The sequence below is a fragment of the Wolffia australiana genome, chromosome 18 (genome assembly GCF_029677425.1).
Source record: "Wolffia australiana isolate 7733 chromosome 18, ASM2967742v1".
In the NCBI taxonomy this organism is placed as follows: Eukaryota; Viridiplantae; Streptophyta; class Magnoliopsida; order Alismatales; family Araceae; genus Wolffia; species Wolffia australiana.
Genome location: NC_135852.1, coordinates 10779566 through 10795662, shown reverse-complemented (window position 1 = coordinate 10795662; position 16097 = coordinate 10779566).

Sequence of the window (16097 nt, the reverse complement as noted above, 5' to 3'; positions counted from 1 at the left end):
GGGCGAATGCCAAATGCTCAGCAGGCTGTGAGAAGGCCAGCTCAAAATTTCAGACCCCCACCCAAAAATTGCTCAACCGCCCAATGATCATGATAGGACCATCCCTATTCATAGTAACTACAGTAGAGTCTCCGTTTGTTGGAGCATATGCAGGGGTATATCAAAAAATAAGGTAATAAATTGATAGCTTTCTTAATTATGCTCCAAATGGGTTTCGAGTCAAGGACTCTTAGGGATAAATTCCAATATCTTGGAACTGACTGGGCCTAGAATAAGATACTTCAACTCAAAGATGAATCAATTCATGGCAATGAACTCTAAAAATTGATGGCAATACCTTAAAATGAATATAGTGCAACTTCTTTAGAAAATGGATGCCATGATGTGTGATTTCACGCATGCCCAAGGCAACATAATCTAATCTCAAGTCACCAATCTAATTGAAAAGGGATTTGATTCCAGAACCAACCCCACCTATCACCATTAGTTGAATAATTAATATCGAAATATATTTTAGTAGGATCTGCATCGAAGTTCGTATCAACTATAGAATAATATAAGGATGGTGTGGCACCACTCTCCAGCCAAATTTGATGAATAGAACTTCAATATATGGACACTAGATGTTAGCTTGGATTTCTTAATTTCCCTCGTGGCAGCTTATAGATAGGGTTGGTAAGAATCAATGTTGACCAACCTTACTGTTAGCTGCAGATGTCTATTTTATAGTTTTGTTATATCTTTCTTTCTTATCTCTAACAGCCAATTATAATAGGCCCGCCAATGCACAAGCCATATTACTGTCTCTGTACTGATAGGGGTATGTGGGTGACGATCGAATATGAATGAGAAAACATTTCATTGTCTATCGTCTTAGGTTTTGTAGACCTATGTCGGACATGGCATCAGAGCAATGATAGAACTTGTAGAAGTCATCATTTATGGTTTGCTCAACTATGTTAAGGTAGTTGTGTGGTGTCGCAATGGTGTCACTGTCCTTAGGAGACTCGTTAGTGTCTTCAGCACCAAACTGTTGTAATTGGAGGACTCGCCAACACAGTTTTCTTGAGCAACAATTCATTGTTGGTGTGGAACTCATCAGCACGGAAGCCAGTTATGGTGTCAACAATAGGATAGTGGCTTGACAATGGAGGAGGAGAGAAGTTATCCTGAAGTTTCCACCAGATTGTTATCGTGGGCTTCCAGAAATTCCCATAGGAGAGTTATTCTGTGGATTCTAAAGGTAATCATTTCTGCAAACATTGCTTGCAGCCTGGGGGAGACCTCATTGTTAGTGTGTTGATGCTGAGGTGTACAAACACAATTGTCTATCTCCAAGCATATTTTGAGGGTGGTAAATAGAAGCATTGTTGATTCATAGCATGGTGTTGAAGGTGATTTGGGAGCCACCTCATATTCGGTTCCTTCTGATATACCTCCTATTGGAGAATCACTTCCGTACAATGGCTGCAACTTCAGTGGGGAAAGATTGCGGACTTGACCTTGCTGGGTAGGGAGTTAGGGGATCGGCTGGTCATTGAGGTTGATCCAGGTGACCCATCCTAAAAATGGTGGAAGTGGGACAATGCCAGCGTCCATGTTCGGGAGCCAGCTCTCAAGAGGAGTCATTATGGAGGACATGATCTGGTTGTGAAAGCATGGAGTGTGCAACAAAGGGACATGACAATTACATAGTATGTCAGTGAGTTGCAATCAATTTAATTGGATTACTATAGATGAATTCTGAATCTCAATGAGTGGCAATACACACTTAGAGACCAGATGTTCAAGTTTCTTATGGGCTTAAATGATGAATATGAAAATTAATATTGCGCTTAATTTGGAAAGAGTACCTGATCAAGTCAGAAAATTAATATAGCGCTTGAGGAGGAGAGCCATCTACACTTACTTTCAGACACAATCAAGGAGGAGAATGGAGCAGGCTGATGGTCAAGGCAAAAAGACAAAAAACCATGATTGAACAGGGTTCTAGTGGAGTCACTAAAGCCAACGCTCAAGGGAATGTTGATCCAATGGGGAACTGCCAAGAAAGTCAATCTTATTGAAGTAATGTTGTGTATAACTACTGCAAACAAAGAGGTCGTACATGGACGACCTCCAAAAACACGTTGTGACAACTCAAAAAGACCATCACAAAGAAGGGATGCATGCAAAGATATTCTTTCCAAGGTTTAGTCCAAGCGAGAGAATGATGAAGTCAACATTCTGAGACAAATTATATGAGCTTGAAGCTATTGTCAGTTCTACATCTGTGGCCTTGTAAGCAATTATCTCTTGATGACCACATTTATCTGGATTGGATCTTGGACTCTAGAGTGACAAACCAATTGACTCATTATCAGTTAATTTTTTTTCGTAATACTCTGTGTGAAAGGGGTAGAAGGTTCTTCACTACAGGAGGTGAAGTTTTCTAGTAATTGGCATTGGTGATGTGAATAGAACAAATCTTTCAGTACTTATAAATGGCTTATATGTCCTTAATATTAAGGCATAGTTAATGTCTCCTCAATGATAAGTTCAGGATGTCAAACTCTTTCTAAACATTGATTGTATTGGCTATTTTGCAAATGATAAGGTAAGAAACTTGCAGATTTTACTCTTTAAGGAGAGGAACAGCCTGATTTACATAAATGATGAAGGAATTGTGGGAATGACAGTGGAGGCTCAAACAACAAATGACACAAAAGACGAGAAAATTGAAGACTTTAAAATTTTGCATTTGGGACATCCAGCTTTTAGATTGATGAAAAAAAGTTCCCTTCCTTAAGAATCTTGATATTTTTCAATTTACTTCTGATGTATGTCAATGTGCAAAACATGAGAGAGATTCGTATGATGGAAGTGGGGAGAGTAGAGTCCCATTCTCTCTCATCCATGGAGATGTATGGGAATCGGGCCCCCTTTGTCCTCACTCCCAGGTGCAATGTGGTTTCTCATCCTTGTGGATGTTTCTACTAGGTTAAGTTGGGTACATTCACCTAAACACAAGTCACAAGTGAGGAAATTAATACAAGATTTCTGTGCCAGAGTGAAGAATCACTTTGATGTGTTTGTAAAAATATTTTGTTCTGACAATGTAAAGAAATTTTTAATGAGATCTTGACCTCGTATTTCCAGATGCATGGGATAAATCAAGAATTAGGTTGTGTAAATAGTCCACAATAGAATGGGGCTACAGAGAGGAATATAAGACATGTTGTCAACACCACCAAGACCCTTGTCCTACATCATAGACATGGTCGTGCGGTGCAGTGTGAAAATTCGCACCGAGTGTGCGAATTTTTGCACGCACAATTTGGGCTGTGTGGTGTGTGGTGCGCTTTTGTGCACAAAAAGCGCACCGCACACCGCACAGGACTTTCGCACACAGCACCGCCCAAGTATTTATGGGGAGAAACTATAGAGACTAGGTTCACCAAATTAATCGGACTCCATAAAAAAATGTTGAACAATGAAAGTGCAGTTGACATCACCTAAAAATTATTTCCTTTGGTTAATCTGTAGACCCAACAAAAGCCTAGAAATTTTGGATACACAATAGACTTTCATGTAAAATTTTTTGTGAAAAAACAAAGTGAGAGAGCAATCAAATGTGTGTTTGTGGGTTGTTGACAAGGGAATAAGGGATACATGTGTAATGATCCCAATTTTAGGAAAATTTTCATCTCGATCCTTGTGATGTTTAATGCACATTTTTTAAAAGAATATCTAGAAGATCAGGTACAACTTTTGCCTCAGCTTGATGTATTGGAAGTGGAAACCATGCATGTTGCCTTACACCTGCCAACTCTGAAGTCATAGTGGAGACTGGACATCAATAAGAGGATGGAGAGAAGAATGATGAAATAGTTATTTTATGATAGTTGGATAAGTTTCTGGGACAGCTAAGGCACTTTTTGGGTATTGAGTTTGCATACTCAAAGGATGTTATCGTGATCTCTCAGCAGAAGTATATATCGAAGAAATGGGAATGAGTGGACATAAGACATCTACAAATCCACTTGAATCAAGTATAAAATTGGGATCTTCTCTAGTGAATAAGGAAATGTACCAACATTTAATTGAGAAACTTATTTGTGTGAATCATACAAGGGGCACATCATATCAAGTATGTGTCATAACTCAAAGGTACAACAGGGTACGTGCAATGTTTAAGAAAGGTGGTGGAATAAATCTAGAGATCTATACATACTCAGACTATGGAGGATCACTAGTTGAGCATTATAACGTGCAAAAGTTGAGTATAGAGAATTAAAAAAGGGCATATGTGAAGGGATGTGGCTACAAAATAATTCTACATGACTTCTGAATATAAGCAAAATCATGAATCACGGTCTACTGTGACAGTAAGGCAGCCATTGAGATTGCTCTTAATCTGGTGCAACACCACCAAACAACATCAAGGATAAGACATTTACATAAAATATATGATAAGTATTTCAAAAAAAATTAGGATTTTCACTAAATAATGTTCAAATTAAAATTAGAATGTTCACTAAATAATTAAATGAAGGTAATTTATGTATTTTTAAAGTCTTATAAAATAACTATTTCAAATTAAAATATGTATAAATTTTTATAAGAACATTTAAAATGAATTGATAAATGATTATGGAAAAATATTAAAATGCAATTTTTAGTGCTATCTTAAGTTATCCATATTTGTATAAAATAACTTTAATAATATTTTTAAAAATTAATTTTTACTTTATTTTTGAAAAAATTAATTATATTTTTTATTCAAAATGAGAAAAGATATTATTTAATATTAACTATGAATTTTTTAAATTGTAATTATTTTATATTACTTGAAAAGTTTCTGTAAATATTCCAGAAAATAAATTTTATTGTGAGTTTTGGTTTCTAATCTCATGCGATCATTTGAAAACAAGAATTTAGTTGTAAAACTATTCCATGCCAAATATTTGCTACGACTTTTCCACGCATATCATTTTGACTTTCTTGACTTAAAGATTTGATATCTACCATACATAGCAAGGGGAAATTATTATATAATCAATGGATCTATGGAATTAACTAAACCCTAAGGCGCATGAAAATTTATTAACTGAAATTTAGGTTATTTTAGTTGTTTCTAATTCATTTACTCATTGATATTTAATATGACCAAAACTCCATAAAATAAAGCTAGATAGTGATGGTCAAGGGTCAGGACCATGGGAAACATAGATTATGAGTTTATTTTGTAACAGGGGGTTAGGAGATGACATCAGATATATTCTAAAATATAATATAAGGATTGAGATAGGGAAGAAAAAATGGTGTGACTGTCGTACTTAATGATTATCGAGAGAATATACTAAATTAAATCCAATTCGAGAAGATAGAGAGTTGTAGGTACATGATAAACTCAGAAACTAGGGCTAAAGATGTCACTGTGGCTTTTGATTTTAATCAATCAAATTAGGGTTAAATATGTCACATAATAAATTTAGATATTGAATGAGTATGTCTCATCTCCACAGGGAATGGATCCTGGGGATTTAACACAGTCTGTATAGTTATTTTGAAAAAATATGAGAGTGGATACATACAGGATAGAATACATTGATGTGATGAAGTGATGAGATGAAATGGTGATACTTAGTATGTAATAAATCTAAGATGAAGAAGAATACGAGGGAAGGCAAAAATAGATGAAGTGAAAGTAAGGGAGAGAATAGACAGAAGGACATAAGTGAGGATGCGATAGTAGGATGAGATGATGGATAGCTGAATAAGGTGCCTTAGTCTCAGTGAAGGAGGGATGGAGATATGATATGAAAAATGACAGGACAGGATGTGGAGATGATGATAAAGTGAAATAGGAAGATGATATGATATGGATCTAATAGATGTGTTGAAGACAAACAAGTGTAAGGCAAAACAATTTATCATATATCCCTTTGTTTGTCAGGATCAAAGCTATTTCCTGATGTAGGGAAGCCTCTCCCCTTTTATTTTGACCTTCTCCAAACACTCAGGGGAATAAGGAACACTTCATCAAAAATCTCACTCTCTTTCGATCAGCCTCTCTAGGAGGAAGTGATTCCAAACGTGTTTTTTTTATTAAGATTGAGACCCCATTTTAAAGATCCATACATATGGAAGTATAGAGGAGGGAAAGGTGAAACTACTCTCAAACTTTCAGCTTGATTGACCCTTTGTAGTGTGAGGCATCAAGCTTTAAAGTTGGATGATACCTAGTCGTTGATTCAATCAAATATTTCTCTCTCCATGTCCTCGCCACCATTCTCATGTCGTGTCTAGGGTTTATCCATTAAACTTTATGAGTATTTTTTAATTATTGACCCTTATTTTAGCATGGCATTCCTTATCAACTGCTTACGACATGCCATGTATCCCTATGCACAAAAAGACAAAAAAATAGTTGATATAAATGATCAAGGAACTATGAATTGGTGACACATTAATGAGTGTCATGCCCATCCTTTGATGTAACATGACGGTTGGAGTTGACACGTCGTGTTATGCTCAGAAGGGTGGACTCTAATTATGATGAAACGAAGTGAAAAAATGCTTATGACTTGAGAAAATAATAACGAGAAAATACGATGATCATCAAATGACCTGACACACAGATTAGTTATACATCACGTGATGGGTTTCGTCTTAATCAAGCTCCCAATGATCGATGTGAAGAGTTTGAACGACGATGAGTGAGGGATGTTCTTGTCCAAGAGCATCTGCACCGTCAACATAACGAATAGTCCCAATATTGGCAAAGTAAAGTCCTGTTCCGAATACGGTGGCTAATCCTATAATCACGCTAGAAGATTCACTCGCGGCGGTGAGAAATTTAGAAATCGGCACTGAAAGACAAAATTAAGACTGTAAATTAAGGAGAGGGAAAGATGTAACCTGCAGGTCCAACTCGGAAGCTGAAGATTTAACTCCTAATGGGCGACTACAGGTCCAACTTGGAAGCTGAAGATTTAACTCTTGATGGGCGACTGCAGGTCCAACTTGGAAGCTGGAGATTCAACTCCTAATGGGGGCGACTACAGGCCCAACTTGGAACCTGAAGATTTAACTCCTGATGGGTGGCTGAACAATCATCGTAGGAAGCTCCGTCGTAAGAGATCAGTTCTGGACGGAGGTGCAGAACGGAGATAAAAAAATAAAGTTGCTGACGCTGGATTCTTCCTGGTTGTTTGGAGCCACAACAGAATGGTGGAGTGTTAGCGCAACTCCTCCAGGTTGAAGTAGCCAATCCACAAATTAAAGCAGGGAGTTGCTAATTCAGTTCTAAAAATGCTTCAGTATCGTCAGGAATTTTGATGGCAGCGGAGGAAGGGGGGGGGGAAGGCAATGAGGAACGACCGAGGAAGGCGATGCAAGGGAAAGGAGATTCACGATCAGGTTCTTTCCCAGTGGTTTGCAAGAGGGATTTTTAGAACTGAAGAAATCAAAAGGAAAAAAACTATTGGTGAAGGGTCGATAATTGGAAATGAGAAGGCCCTGATTTCCCCTCAATTAAACTGAAGAAATCATCTATGAGACAAGATGATTTGAACGATGAATATGGTCACCGAAAAAAACTAGCAGTGAAGATTGAATAATCGGTGGTGAGAAGACCCTGATTCCCGACTCAGTGAGCTGATGAATCGTTGATAAAAGACAAGATGATTAGTCATGAAGTTTCCAGGGCGAATGGCCAGATGGACCGGTCAGCAATGGATGATCAAGAAGGAAACAATCCTCCTGACAACCAAAATAACTGTCACTAAAAAAAAATTAGATCTGGACCTCCAATTCAACAAGCCTTTTCCTCTCCACATCCACTCTTCCCTTTCTTATAATGGGGAAGTGGCAGTATTGGGCCCCCTCTTAAGGGGGAGCCTATTGGGATTCCCTTAAGAGGACTCTTTAGGAGAGGATAAACCCATCAAGGTTTTCTTGCCCTAAAGAGGACACTTAATCAGAATTGAAATAAATGAAAACATTCAGGAGGTCGGTACTCGCGCAGGAGGGGCCTCCCGACAATCCAACAATGATGAAAACAGAAAAGCAGGAAATTTACACCCCATACATTTGACACGTAGCGAGACGATGCTGCTTCTCAAACCTGATAGTGAAACTGTGGGTTTCGCGACGGGGTGGCGTCGAATATTCAAAATATACAAAAAAACCATTCTAAAACTAAATTTAATCATAATAGCAATGATAGCGTGCAAATATAACCAATGTAATGCAAATAAACATGTAAATGTGGTCATGCAAATCCACCAATTATGCATGTTACGAACAGAGAATAGACTTGAAGAGAAAAATGAGAAAAAGAGCATAGGAATGGTGATGAGATGAGAAGATCAATATCTGAGTGAGCTTGCTCCCAAAAATATATCTATTACAATAAAATAAAAATACAAACACTCACAATCCGCTAACAAATGAATTTAATCATTTAAGCTGGATAGCACACTTTTGTGATGATTTGAACAAAAATAAACATGTAAAATTAGGATAATGATGGCATCGCAACTATGTTATCAAAATTCCATAAAACATTGGAAAATAATAAAATTATCTTAATATGACAATGAAATCAATAACTATAGCAATTATTTAAAAAACTAAAGAGCATTAAATGAAGCATTTTAATAAAAATGATGCTTTAAAATATGAAAAAATTAATAAATCTATAAAATATTTGTAAATTTTATCTGATATGGTAGTTGACTAGTTTTTTGAAAAAACTTTACAGTAAAAAATGATAATCCAAAGGTTACCAAACCTTACATCCAGATTTACAAATTTTTAGAAACACATGTTTATAGGATAAGAATTTTGAAAAGGTTACAACATGCATACATAATAAAAGGCAGGAATAAAAAATATTGAATATGTTGATAAAATTAGATGGTTCAATAAAAAAAATATTTTGATAATGAGCACAATAAGTCCAATTACCTTAATCAAAAGGATCTTGGTAGAGATATCCAATAATTTAAATCTATAAAAACTTTCAAATCAGACTTTGCTGATTCATATTTCTGATATTTACCGCCTATTGATTTTTCACCATTTAACAAAAGTTTGCAAAGCAACATAATTATCCTCAAGTAAGTGCCTTTACAGTTAGGAACATATGTTTATTCCTCTTCTCCACAATTTCTTTTTTTGGCATGTAGATTAAGGTGTGTATGAAAGAAAAAAAGTTTTGATAGAAAGTATAAGCACCAGGATTGAAAGACTTTGAACCTAAGCATCAGTTCCTTGTGGATCCTTAGTTGATTACAGTAGACAAAGGTGTATTCATCACTAAATATTCAACCTAGTCATAGATTCGCCTCAGGTTGCCTTATTATGACTCCACCCGAGTCAAAGATCCTGTCATGGTATGCATCTTTTGTGATTTAGTATTTGATTTCCATATTTTCTAGTGGGTGGTAAAACCCCACTCAGCTGGTGTCCTTCCTATTATATTCATCATTGACATAACTACTCATCAGAGAAACACACCATAGAACCACAATGTTAGATTTCAATGGTTTGGAACTATTTGATATCTCTGATCAACCGTATGGAATATTACTAGATCTGGTTTGCAAAAATAAATCTTAATTAATTTTTTCCAAATAAACCAAAAATAATATATAAGGTCTAGAAACCTCAAAACTAAAATGATTATGTGCAGTTTAAATATTTTATCCACTTAAATAATTATATGTGTGTAATCAGAACTAAAATGATTAAATCTATTTTTATAGTTAAAATATAGCACGTAGAATTTCTTTTCAAAAACTATTTTCAATTATACTAAGTGATAAAATAATAGGACATATTAATGTATACATATTTTTACAATAAGTTACTCTCTTTTTTATAAAGCCTCATTGCATGCATCTGATTGCGTGATGGAATATATTGAAATGAACTTCAAAAGTACTTCAATGATGGCCTAAGGTAGTCACATGTAAAGTTGAAGATACTATAAAATATACAAATTGATATGTGACCAAGCACAAATAATTAGGCTCTTTATGTGAAATTTACCTATTTCATCCACTTAAATAATTATGTGTGTGTTATCAAGAGTAAAATGATTAAATCTCATTTTTAGGATTTAATAAAGGAAATTTTTCATGTGGCTCACAAATCCTCATGGCCACATCATTTCTTAAATGTGTCGCTAACATGTGTCAGCATGCAACAAACATTGCCAAGTTATGCAAGCATTTCCATTCTTTTCTTTTTCTGAAAAAAAATGAGATGCGTCACCGTGTCATAATAATAACAATAATTAAAAATTATTTGGTCTTTTATGTAGGGATTCGTGGCGCTCTTGGAGTTAGCATTTGTGGAAGACAATGAGATTGTGCAGATCATTAAGAAAGGAATATTTCATATTTTTTCACCACCAACTGAAGACGAGGAAGTGACAACACCACCAATTAGGACAAAGAGGGAATGGGATTTATCCAACTTTAGAGCTTAATATAGGACGATCCAGGAGGTCAATTGAGCTGAAATTTTGAGGGTAGATTCACCCTAACTCCTCCTTTCCATCCATGCCCTCCTATCAATATATTGAGGTGTGCATATTTATAAAAATCATTCTTAAAATTTCTTATTAAATTTTTAGGATATTTGAAAGAAAAGAGTTTATGAGATTCGTCAAGCCTGTTCTTGATGTACTAGGTGTTTGAGAAGAGATAACCGAGAAGGGAGAAGCTTACCTACACTTGCAAATCGCCGTGATCGTAGTGGAATGTAAGGATCTATAGTAAGCATGCCCTTTACATTGGCCATTTTTTTATGTGGTGCTAGATAGCGGACTTCATGTAATTGTAAATTAATGCTAAATGATATTAACAAAATATTCCGTGAGGGTGATCCAAATGGGTTTAATCCCATTGACGTGGACTAAATCCTTGTAGTTGGGATTTAATAAGGAAAAACTAAGAATTATAATATCCCTAACTTAATGGAAGTAGAATATTCAAAATACCCAATCAAACGTTAACACATGGATTCATAAGGTTAAAAATCACTTAGAGAAAATCAACAATTATCACGAACCAAGAATTATCTCAAATTTAAAGCATTACAAGGTATCTTGGAGAAGGCAGCCAATTGTCTTGTTGTTCTGATGTTGAATGGCCGTGATTGATAGGTGTGAATGATAAAAGGAGAAGGTTTGGAAAACAGATATAACGGGAGTGAAAGAATCAATTGGTGAGACAAGATGTTCACATGTACTGCGAGACTAATGGAGGTGAAGTGTTGAAAATGAACTCACAAGTTAGATGGGATAAGGCATGGCAAGGGATGAAGATATGATGAAGGGTGAAAATGAGAGGCAAGATAGAGATTACAGGGATGAGACGAAGGTGTGTGGTCACTGAGGTCAAGGGTTAGATGTTAATAAGATGATGGACGAAGATAAGGTATGGAAGATAGGGAGGAGGAACTCAAGAGGAGCTGATTGATGTTGAAGATGAGATGTCACAATAATCATTTCAATTCCCATTATTACCAGAGAATACTCATCTCTAATCTCAAGCAAAAGTTTCTTAAAGACATGCTCATAGCCCTTTTAAAGGAGAAGTAAATATGCAGTTACAAAGCAAATAAAACCATGGACGTCCAAGAGAAAGTGGCAGACATAAGAAGTGGGATTGTTTATTTACGTGGAAGAATATCATGGGAGAAAGGTAAGGGAGAGATTTTGTGAGAAAAGTCAGATTTGGAAGTTTTAGAGAAGAGAGAAACAAATAGAATTAGTGATGGAAGAGAGTGGTAGAATAGTCAATAATAGTAGGCGGTTGAGAGGATGAAAGAGCGGATAGAAAAAGAGAGAATCAGTGGAGGAGAAAAGTCAAAGAAAGTGGTTGGGTGAGGACAGAGAAAAAGAGAATGTGAGATAGAGAGAACAAAATATCAAGGGAAATAGAGAGAGAACAAAAAATGGGTAGAGAGTGAGAAAGGAAAATGTTACACATTTCCCACCAATTTCATCATGAACGTTGATGTTCATCCATCCCATCATCCCGTTAAACCATCACTTCACATCTTTACATATTTTGATCATGTCTCACGCCTTTAATATCACTATCTCTTTGCTCTTTCACCCCTCATTAGTCTTACACGACTCATTCTTTTCATCATACCACTCACATCTATCTAGATTCTTATCTCATTATCATCACTCCATTCTCTCTCTAACTCATTCCATCGTTTACACTCAATAAATTAATCGCCCTCTCACGTTAGCCTTACATTTTCTCATCTCTAGACCCCATATTTCTACTTATATCATCTCATTTCATTATTCACTATTAAATTAATGTTCCATGTGGATATGATCTGTACTCAGCACCAGAACAATTTACTTGAGCTTGATTTAAAGGCAAAACAAACAATGACAAATTAAAATTTTTGATTTTATGAATAGGGAGGGAGAAGGGGATTTTTTTAAGGGAGGTGTGACACTGCTGATCTACATGTAACACATAATTTTTTCAAGATGCCTAGGACAGAGATTTCCAGTCCAGCAAGTAAGGGAGGAAAGGCCCACCCCATGAATTATGTCATCGCTCCTACCCACACCTCGAATACTTTGGTGCTTCTTGCCACACTAATTGATTAGCATGTCGAGAAGGTGAAGCAGGTGATGACAATTGACTTATCCCCATGAAAGACATTCCTGCTACAAGACACTCTCCTAGAAAAGCAGCCTTAAGTAGCATCTCTTCTACGAGAAACCCTCAATACTTGCTCATCTCATCACCTCCTACGATTAGAGTCCTACACATTTGCACTTCTCCCCTTGAACCTACATATTTCTAAGACCCCGCCTGCTAGGACTCACTAGAAACCCTCACCCTAGTACCCTTTCCACTATGACCCATCCTTCTAGAAACCCTCCCATGAAGATCCCTCATGATAGGTCCAATCATAGTGTCACATCACACCCTTCTAAGGCCATCCAACCCTCCAACCCTCCTCCCTCTCTTCCGATTATGTCATCCATTTTATCACACCACTCATTCCATCATCGTACCTCATGTCACACACGTTTGAAAAGAATATCTTTCTTCCTCCCCCATAGAGGATTTTTTTACTGGCCAAAAACACGACGCCGGGTATGGCCAACCCTACGGTTGCGCCCGTAGACCGATCCAGCTGTGCCCTAGACGCAACCCTGATAAGCCTAAATATGCGTGTAAATATGTCGTTGATTTGATGTTTAGACTTATATAGTAAAATTTATAAATACCCTTAATCACTAAATATAGAATATAGAGCAAGCAAGGGGTCGAACCACAGGGAGGCAGCAAGTAAGAATTTTTATCCAATTTGAGTGAATTAATTCAAAAATGAATTAATTGTGCAATTAATAAATCTTAATTATGCTTAATAGTGTTTTTAATTAATCAAAATCAAGTAAAAAACTTAATTTTGATTTTAAATATTTCGGTCAGAAAGCTCAAGATAGAATTATTTCAATTATAAGATCAGATTAATTCGGATTATTAATTTCCCAATTATCATAAAATTTTAAGACAATTTTTATGAATTAAAATTGGGAATTTAATAATCAAGAAAGGGATTTTAAAATTGGACTTCAAGATGAATGAATTTTTGAATCAAATTTTGTTTTTAGGTTTTTTATATATTAATTAAATTTCCAAATAATAAAAATTGAAATCTAGAGAGAGAAACTAGACAAATTAACCTAGAGAGAGAAAGTGAAGAATTTGGGGAAAAGATGAAATTGGACCCTAAATTAAAAATATAATGATGCAGAAATGTTCAAAATTGATTTAGAATTAAAGATGAAAAACCATATCTTGAATCAGAATCAAAATGCAGTGCTAATTTCATTCAAAACCACTTCTAGGGCATGTACATTTCGCTCATGCCTTGGCGTTTTAGATTCATTCAAGAAGAAGATTGAAATACAAATCAGAAACTTACAAATTTGAGTGCAGAATCAAGAACTGTCAACTTCAAAAGCAACTCTTGTGTCCTTCCTGGCCAAATCCTTGGAGAGATCTTCAAAAAGTAATTTTCGCCCATTTCCAGACCTCTATTTAAAGATCCAACGTAGGGATTGTAGAGGGGGAAAAGACAAACATGCCCTCAAAATTTCAGCCCGATCTGACGGTTAGATCTCAAGATATTGTAGTTGTACTGAGGATTAATCCTAGCCGTTGGATTAATTATATCTCCTCCAATGAGTTAGGAAATGGCGCTTCCTGATTGGCTGCCACATTTTTTCCTCATTTTCCCCCTTCTTGGATCGCGATCTGACACATCATTGTCCGCATCCACCGCCCGCAATCATTGGGGAATAATCGTTCTCTTTAAAAAGCTTGGATGATGCCACGTCACCGTTCTCTTTTATTCTTATAAAAAAAGGCATAAAACGACAACTTAAGCCGTAATTTTTTACCTATGCACCGTCGATTTCCGCGTGCATTTAATGCACGCGGTGAATCGGCGTTGCATGCACATGAATGCACGTGTGTGTCGGTTAGCGCGTGCATTAAATGCACAAGCTAACAAACTAAAAAATAAACACATAATTGCACGTGTGTCGGTTAGCGCGTGCATTAAATGCATATGGCTAACAGATTACGTGCAAAGAATACGCGTGTCAGTTTCTGCGTGCATTTAATGCATGTGGCTAACCGACGAGGTTTTCATTATTAAAAAAATGAAATCATACCTTTTCGCTGACGATGCCGATTTTTTTCTTTTCACCTAATAATTTCCTCATTATGGCATCGTGATTTGCGATGCAATAATGAGCTAATAATGCTATTCTTTTTAATATATATATATAATGCATCCATGTATTTGCCTGAATTTCGGGCGAATGACGTGCATGCCTCTTGATATATATATATATATAAATGCCAAATAAATAGCATATATATATTATTTAAATACAAAAAATTCATTTCTTAACTAAATATTGGTCAGAAAATTATATAAAAATATGGAAAAATTCCAGAAAAATTAGAAAATCCCTTAACAACCTTTAGCCCATTATTTAAGGCCCTGTAAAAAAATATTTCTTCACTGAAATGAGGTTAAATTCCATGTAAAAATGATAAAAATTAGAAATGATAGTAAAATCAAAGTGTAAATCATTTATCTCATTTTTATATGATAACATGCAAATATGGTCATTAAAACACATAAATATAATGTAAAATTCATCAATTAATCATGTTAGTTTACAAGTTATCACACCCAGGGGGATTTCATTTATAAAGTGAAGTGTTTATCATTGTTTATAGTCGTGGAACGAGTATAAATATCCCAGTTATACTCGGATCCCACTCATCCACGCCCATGTGCAGGAAAGGAAACGATACATAAGTGATACCTTGCAGGTGCTCAAAGAAGTTCTCGCGTCGACGCCTCACACGAGCCCCTGCATGATGATGGTAGAGAGATAGTGGAGTTGTCCCCGCCTTTAACAAGTGCATCGATGAAGTGAGTGGCGAGGACCACATCCGAGGTGGGCGCACTCCACCCCAATGTCATGATCGTCGGATCAGGCGTGAGCGCTCCCACCTCGAGTGCTCCACGCAATCCACCACTCCAGCGGGGCCTACTTCAAAAGTATGCGGCACGTGCAGAGGTTCGGCAAGCCGAGATGTTCGACGTGATAGCATCCCCTAGCGGTCGGAGGGAGCGCTTGCCAAGAAAGGAAAAGGGAGGAAGGGAGTCGTGTGTGTACCGCATGGTTGGTGAGGGCATCTGCTGTCTAGTTGCCTTCTTGCAGCTGATGACAAATGCTAGTTATACGAGGGCGGCACCGCACCCCCCATAAGAGGATTTTAAAAGAATGTATCTCATGGAATTGGTGGATGATGATACCTCTCTCTTGATCATTATAATAGTAATATGGATCCTTCATTGTTCATAAGTCAAACATCCACATTACCCATAAAAAATAATCACATTGACATAAAGAAAGGCAAATGAATATCATGATCAAGGTTTGAGAAATCCAGAAACCGTGTCAGACCTCATCTCCCACATCAATAAGATAAAAGAAATCTAGTTTGGTGTATTGAACCAGTGACTTG